Here is an 8,894-nt window from a genome sequence, read left to right on the forward strand (position 1 = left end):
CAAATCCCAGTCTCGATTCGTGCCAACCCAACAGACACTTTTGGAGATACCCGTAGTGCACCTTTATAGCCACCCAGTTACGTTGTGACGTTTGGCACAGCCAAAGCACTCCTATGGTATCCGGGAGTTGCACAATCTCATGGTCTAAGGAAATGATACTTGACATTTGGAAAAGCTCTAGCAAACGAACTACACGATCTTTGTGCTATGCTTAGGATTGGGTCTTGTCCATCACATCATTCTCCTAATGATGTGATCCCGTTATCAATGACATCCAATGCCCATAGTCAGGAAACCATGACTATCTGTTGATCAACGAGCTAGTCAACTAGAGGCTCACTAGGGACATGTTGTGGTCTATGTATTCACACATGTATTACTATTTCCGGATAACACAATTATAGCATGAACAATAGACAATTATCATGAACAAGGAAATATAATAATAACCATTTTATTATTGCCTCTAGGGCATATTTCCAATAGTCTCCCACTTGCACTAGAGTCAATAATCTAGTTACACTGTGATGAATCGAACACCCATAGAGTTCTGGTGTTGATCATGTTTTGCTCTAGGGAGAGGTTTAGTCAACGGATCTGCTACATTCAGGTCCGTATGTACTTTACAAATATCTATGTCTCCATTTTGAACATTTTCACGAATGGAGTTGAAGCGACGCTTGATATGCCTGGTCTTCCTGTGAAACCTGGGCTCCTTGGCAAGGGCAATAGCTCCAGTGTTGTCACAGAAGAGAGTCATCGGGCCCGACGCATTGGGAATAACTCCTAGGTCGGTAATGAACTCCTTCACCCAGATTGCTTCTTGTGCTACCTCTGAGGCCGCCATGTATTCCGCTTCACATGTAGATCCCGCCACAATGCTTCACTTGCAACTGCACCAGCTTACTGTCCCACCATTCAAAATATACACGTATCCGGTTTGTGACTTAGAGTCATCCAGATCTGTGTCGAAACTAGCATCGACGTAACCCTTTACGACGAGCTCTTCGTCACCTCCATAAACGAGAAACATATCCTTAGTCCTCTTCAGGTACTTCAGGATATTCTTGACCGCTGTCCAGTGTTCCATGCCGGGATTACTTTGGTACCTTCCTACCAAACTTACGGCAAGGTTTACATCAGGTCTGGTACACAGCATGGCATACATAATAGACCCTATGGCCGAGGCATAGGGGACGACACTCATCTTTTCTCTATCTTCTGCCGTGGTTGGGCATTGAGCCGTGCTCAATTGCACACCTTGCAATACAGGCAAGAACCCCTTCTTGGATTGATCCATATTGAACTTCTTCAATATCTTGTCAAGGTACGTACTTTGTGAAAGACCAATGAGGCGTCTTGATCTATCTCTATAGATCTTGATGCCTAATATATAAGCAGCTTCTCCAAGGTCCTTCATTGAAAAACACTTGTTCAAGTAGGCCTTTATGCTTCCCAGGAATTCTATATCATTTCCCATCAACAGTATGTCATCCACATATAATATGAGAAATGCTACAGAGCTCCCACTCACTTTCTTGTAAACACAGGCTTCTCCATAAGTCTGTGTATACCCAAACGCTTTGATCATCTCATCAAATCGAATGTTCCAACTCCGAGATGCTTGCACCAGCCCATAGATGGAGCGCTGGAGCTTGCATACCTTGTTAGCATTCTTAGGATCGACAAAACCTTCCGGCTGCATCATATACAATTCTTCCTTAAGAAAGCCGTTAAGGAATGCCGTTTTGGCGTCCATTTGCCATATCTCATAATCATAGTATGCGACAATTGCTAACATGATTCGGACGGACTTCAGCTTTGCTACGGGTGAGAAAGTCTCATCGTAGTCAACCCCTTGAACTTGTCGATAACCCTTAGCGACAAGTCGAGCTTTATAGATGGTAACATTACCATCCGCGTATATCTTCTTCTTAAAGATCCATTTGTTTTCTATCGCTCGCTGATCATTGGGCAAGTCTATCAAAGTCCACACTTTGTTTTCATACATGGATCCTATCTCGGATTGCATGGCTTCAAGCCATTTGTCGGAATCTGGGCCCGCCATTGCTTCTTCATAGTTCGAAGGTTCACCGTTGTCTAACAACATGATTTCCAAGACAGGGTTGCCGTACCACTCTGGCGCGGGACGTGTCCTTGTGGACCTACGAAGTTCAGTAGGAGCTTGATCCGAAGTACCTTGATCATCATCATCATTAACTTCCTCTCTACTCGGTGCAGGCGCCACAGGAACATCTTCCTGAGCTGCGCTACTTTCCGGTTCAAGAGGTAGTACTTCATCAAGTTCCACTTTCCTCCCACTTACTTCTTTCGAGAGAAACTCTTTCTCCAGAAAGGACCCGTTCTTGGCAACAAAGATCTTGCCTTCGGATCTGAGGTAGAAGGTATACCCAATGGTTTCCTTAGGGTATCCTATGAAGACGCATTTTTCCGACTTGGGTTCGAGCTTTTCAGGTTGAAGTTTCTTGACATAAGCATCGCATCCCCAAACTTTTAGAAACGACAGCTTAGGTTTCTTCCCAAACCATAATTCATATGGTGTCGTCTCAACGGATTTTGATGGAGCCCTATTTAAAGTGAATGCGGCAGTCTCTAAAGCATAGCCCCAAAATGAGAGCGGTAGATCAGTAAGAGACATCATAGATCGCACCATATCCAATAGAGTGTGATTACGACATTCGGACACACCATTTCGCTGAGGTGTTCCAGGCGGCGTGAGTTGTGAAACTATTCCACATTTCCTTAAGTGTGTGCCAAATTCGTGACTCAAATATTCCCCTCCATGATCTGATCGTAAGAATTTTATTTTCCTGTCACGTTGATTCTCAACCTCACTCTGAAATTCCTTGAACTTTTCAAAGGTCTCAGACTTGTGTTTCATTAGGTAGACATACCCATATTTACTCAAGTCATCAGTGAGAGTGAGAACATAACGATAGCCTCCGCGAGCCTCAACACTCATTGGACCGCACACATCAGTATGTATGATTTCTAATAAGTTGGTTGCTCGCTCCATTGTTCCGGAGAACGGAGTCTTGGTCATTTTGCCCATGAGGCATGGTTCGCATGTGTCAAATGATTCATAATCGAGAGACTCTAAAAGTCCATCAGCATGGAGCTTCTTCATGCGCTTGACACCAATGTGACCAAGGCGGCAGTGCCACAAGTATGTGGGACTATCGTTATCAACTTTACATCTTTTGGTATTCACACTATGAATATGTGTAACATCACGTTCGAGATTCATTAAGAATAAACCATTGACCAGCGGGGCATGACCATAAAACATATCTCTCATATAAATAGAACAACCATTATTCTCGGATTTAAATGAGTAGCCATCTCGCATTAAACGAGATCCAGATACAATGTTCATGCTCAAAGCTGGCACTAAATAACAATTATTGAGGTTTAAAACTAATCCCGTAGGTAAATGTAGAGGTAGCGTGCCGACGGCGATCACATCGACCTTGGAACCATTCCCGACGCGCATCGTCACCTCGTCCTTTGCCATATTCCGCAGCTCCTGCTTTGAGTTACAAATATGAGCAACCGCACCGGTATCAAATACCCAGGAGCTACTACGAGTGCTGGTAAGGTACACATCAATAACATGTATATCACATATACCTTTGGTGTTGCCGGCCTTCTTGTCCGCTAAGTACTTGGGGCAGTTCCGCTTCCAGTGACCACTTCCCTTGCAATAAAAGCACTCAGTCTCAGGCTTGGGTCCATTCTTTGGCTTCTTCCCGGCAACTGGCTTACCGGGCGCGGCAACTCCCTTGCCGTCCTTCTTGAAGTTCTTCTTACCCTTGCCTTTCTTGAACTTAGTGGTTTTATTCACCATCAACACTTGATGTTCCTTTTTGATCTCCACCTCCGCTGATTTCAGCATTGAATATACCTTAGGAATGGTCTTTTCCATCCCCTGCATATTGAAGTTCATCACAAAGCTCTTGTAGCTAGGTGGAAGCGATTGAAGGATTCTGTCAATGACCGCGTCATCCGGGAGATTAACTCCCAGCTGAGACAAGCGGTTGTGTAACCCAGACATTTTGAGTATGTGCTCACTGACAGAACTATTTTCCTCCATCTTACAACTGAAGAACTTGTCGGAGACTTCATATCTCTCGACCCGGGCGTGAGCTTGGAAAACCATTTTCAGCTCTTCGAACATCTCATATGCTCCGTGTTGCTCAAAACGCTTTTGGAGCCCCGGTTCTAAGCTGTAAAGCATGCCGCACTAAACGAGGGAGTAATCATCAGCACGCTGCTGCCAAGCGTTCATAACGTATTGGTTCTCTGGGATGGGTGCTTCACCTAGCGGTGCTTCTAGGACATAATCTTTCTTGGCAGCTATGAGGATGATCCTCAGGTTCCGGACCCAGTCCGTATAGTTGCTGCCATCATCTTTCAGCTTGGTTTTCTCTAGGAACGCGTTGAAGTTGAGGGCAACATTAGCGTGGGCCATTTGATCTACAAGACATATTGTAAAGGTTTTAGACTAAGTTCATGATAATTAAGTTCATCTAATCAAATTATTCAATGAACTCCCACTCAGATAGACATCCCTCTAGTCATCTAAGTGAAACATGATCCGAGTCAACTAGGCCGTGTCCGATCATCACGTGAGACGGACTAGTCAACATCGGTGAACATCTTCATGTTGATCGTATCTTCTATACGACTCATGCTCGACCTTTCGGTCTTCCGTGTTCCGAGGCCATGTCTGTACATGCTAGGCTCGTCAAGTCAACCTAAGTGTATTGCGTGTGTAAATCTGGCTTACACCCGTTGTATTCGAACGTTAGAATCTATCACACCCGATCATCACGTGGTGCTTCGAAACAACGAACCTTCGCAACGGTGCACAGTTAGGGGGAACACTTTCTTGAAATTATTCCGAGGGATCATCTTATTTAAGCTATCTTAGTTCTAAGCAAATAAGATGTAAAACATGATAAACATCACATGCAATCAAATAGTGACATGATATGGCCAATATCATTTTGCTCCTTTTGATCTCCATCTTCGGGGCGCCATGATCATCTTCATCACCGGCATGACACCATGATCTCCATCATCATGATCTCCATCATCGTGTCTTCATGAAGTTGTCACGCCAACGATTACTTCTACTTCTATGGCTAACGTGTTTAGCAATAAAGTAAAGTAATTTACATGGCGTTGTTCAATGACACGCAGGTCATACAAAAATAAAGACAACTCCTATGGCTCCTGCCGGTTGTCATACTCATCGACATGCAAGTCGTGATTCCTATTACAAGAACATGATCAATCTCGTACATCACATATATTTCATTCATCACATCCTTTTGGCCATATCACATCACAAGGCATATGCTGCAAAAACAAGTTAGACGTCCTCTAATTGTTGTTGCAAGTTTTTACGTGGCTGCTATAGGTTTCTTAGCAAGAACGTTTCTTACCTACGCCAAAACCACAACGTGATATGCCAATTTCTATTTATCCTTCATAAGGACCCTTTTCATCGAATCCGTTCCGACTAAAGTGGGAGAGACAGACACCCGCTAGCCACCTTATGCAACAAGTGCATGTCAGTCGGTGGAACCTGTCTCACGTAAGCGTACGTGTAAGGTCGGTCCGGGCCGCTTCATCCCACGATGCCGCCGAAACAAGATAAGACTAGTAGTGGCAAGAAAATTGACAACATCTACGCCCACAACAAGTTTGTGTTCTACTCGTGCATAGAAACTACGCATAGACCTAGCTCATGATGCCACTGTTGGGGATCGTAGCAGAAATTTAAAATTTTCTATGTATCACCAAGATCAATCTATGGAGTCATCTAGCAACAAGAGAGAGGGGAGTGCATCTACATACCCTTGTAGATCGCGCGCGGAAGTGTTCAAGAGAACGGGGTTGATGGAGTCGTACTCGTCGTGATCCAAATCACCAATGATCCTAGCGCCGAACGGACGGCACCTCCGCGTTCAACACACGTACGGAGCGGGGACGTCTCCTCCTTCTTGATCCAACAAGGGGGGAGGAGAAGTTGATGGAGATCCAGCAGCACGACGGCGTGGTGGTGGAAGTAGCGGGATCCCGGCAGGGCTTCGCCAACCGCAAGCGGGGAGGAAGAGGTGTCACGGGAGGGAGGGAGGCACCAGGGCTTGGGTGCTGCTGCCCTCCCTCCCCCCTCTATATATAGGGCCCCTGGGGGGCCTCCGGCCCTATGAGATGCAATCTCCAAGGGGGGGCGGCGGCCAAGGGGGTGGCTTGCCCCCCAAGCCAAGTGGGGCACCCCCCACCCCTAGGGTTTCCAACCCTAGGCGCAGGGGGAGGCCCAAGGGGGGCGCACCAGCCCACCAGGGGCGGGTTCCCCTCCCACTTCAGCCCATGGGGCCCTTCGGGATAGGTGGCCCCACCCGGTGGACCCCCGGGACCCTTTCGGTGGTCCCGGTACAATACCGGTGACCCCCGAAACTTTCCCGGTGGCCAAAACTGGACTTCCTATATATAATTCTTCACCTCCGGAACATTCCGGAACTCCTCGTGATGTACGGGATCTCATCCGGGACTCCGAACAACTTTCGGATTTCCGCATACTAATATCTCTACAACCCTAGCGTCACTGAACCTTAAGTGTGTAGACCCTACGGGTTCGGGAGACATGCAGACATGACCGAGACGACTCTCCGGTCAATAACCAACAGCGGGATCTGGATACCCATGTTGGCTCCCACATGTTCCACGATGATCTCATCGGATGAACCACGATGTCGAGGATTCAATCAATCCCGTATACAATTCCCTTTGTCAATCGGTACGTTACTTGCCCGAGATTCGATCGTCGGTATCCCAATACCTTGTTCAATCTCGTTACCGGCAAGTCACTTTACTCATACTGTAATGCATGATCCCGTGACCAAACACTTGGTCACATTGAGCTCATTATGATGATGCATTACCGAGTGGGCCCAGAGATACCTCTCCGTCATACGGAGTGACAAATCCCAGTCTCGATTCGTGCCAACCCAACAGACACTTTCGGAGATACCCGTAGTGCACCTTTATAGCCACCCAGTTATGTTGTGATGTTTGGCACACCCAAAGCACTCCTATAGTATCCGGGAGTTGCACAATCTCATGGTGTAAGGAAATGATACTTGACATTTGGAAAAGCTCTAGCAAACGAACTACATGATCTTTGTGCTATGCTTAGGATTGGGTCTTGTCCATCACATCATTCTCCTAATGATGTGATCCCGTTATCAATGACATCCAATGTCCATAGTCAGAAAACCATGACTATCTGTTGATCAACGAGCTAGTCAACTAGAGGCTCACTAGGGACATGTTGTGGTCTATGTATTGACACATGTATTATGATTTCTGGATAATACAATTATAGCATGAACAATAGACAATTATCATGAACAAGGAAATATAATAATAACCATTTTATTATTGCCTCTAGGGCATATTTCCAACACAAATATGGGCACCGGAGACCTGCCAGGGGGCCCACGAGGCAGGGGGCACGCCCAAGGAGGTAGGGCGCGTCCCCCACCCTCATGGACGATGGGTGGCCCCCCTCTGGTGCTTTCTTCGCCCAATATTTTTTATTTATTCCAAAACTGACTTCCGTGAAGCAGGACTTTTGGAGTTGTGCAGAATAGGTCTCTAATATTTGCTCCTTTTCCAGCCCAGAATTCCAGCTGCCGGCATTCTCCCTCTTCATGTAAACCTTGTAAAATAAGAGAGAAAAGGCATAAGTATTGTGACATAATGTGTAATAACAACCCATAATGCGATAAATATCGATATAAAAGCATGATGCAAAATGGACGTATCAGAGGTGCCGTATGTTCGGTACTTGGATCGGTTGGATCGTGAAGATGTTCGACTACATCAACCGCGTTACTAAATGCTTCCGCTTTCGGTCTATGAGGGTACATGGACATACTCTTCCCATCTCGTTGCTATGCATCACCTAGATAGATCTTGCGTGATCGTAGGAATTTTTTTGAATTACTACGTTCCTCAACACTCCCCCCCTCTCAAATCCTCCTCAAATCTTGCAAATCCGGAGTATTTGACCATGGATTTCGAAGCCAATCCGTCCCTTAAGGTAATCTCCTCCGATCCCCTCTTTTTCATCCATAGGAATTGTCACATTTGCTCAAATCTTGCTAGTTTGGGAAAACCCTAGTTTTGGCTTGGATTTGGAAATATGTGTTGAAACATGTTATGTTTCTTTGCTAATTTGGTAGGGTTAGGCTTCATACTATGCTAGGGTTAGGGTTATGTGTGTTTTCATGTTGGGGATAGGGTTATGCTATGGTTAGGTTTGTGGGTATTGTTAAGTGGGGGTTAGGGTTATCGTTTCATATCTATGTTAGGGCTTATGTATTTTGTGCAAATATTCGGTTAAGTACTTACTTGATATATGTGTGTTTTTTATTATTGTAGGGATGGGAAGAACATGCGTTTATGTTCATCATGTGGATAAATAGGCCTTTTTGAAAGGCAATGTTGAGCCGGACCGGATGAGCTTGACATGGTGTTTGAGAGTAGTCCTAGCTATGCGGATGTCTTGGAACAAGTGAGGAAGGATTTGAATTGGATGGACCCAAGTGACGTTGTTGAGTTCGAGGGAAGGCATAATGTTGGTTTCGGAATGCACATCCGTTGGAAGACAATGCGTGTGAACTCCGAGCAATGTTGGGTTGCATACAAGGAGACGGTTTCCGAATCTCTAGACAAGGCTCTTGAGTTATTTGCCTCCAAGAAGGTTGAGTCTAGTTTGCATTTGGAATTGAACCGGAACCCCTCCCCATTGGTTACTAGTACTCCCCCACCCATGAACCAAGATCAAATGAGTGAAC

This window comes from Triticum aestivum, chromosome 5D (assembly GCF_018294505.1).
Source record: "Triticum aestivum cultivar Chinese Spring chromosome 5D, IWGSC CS RefSeq v2.1, whole genome shotgun sequence".
In the NCBI taxonomy this organism is placed as follows: domain Eukaryota; kingdom Viridiplantae; phylum Streptophyta; class Magnoliopsida; order Poales; family Poaceae; genus Triticum; species Triticum aestivum.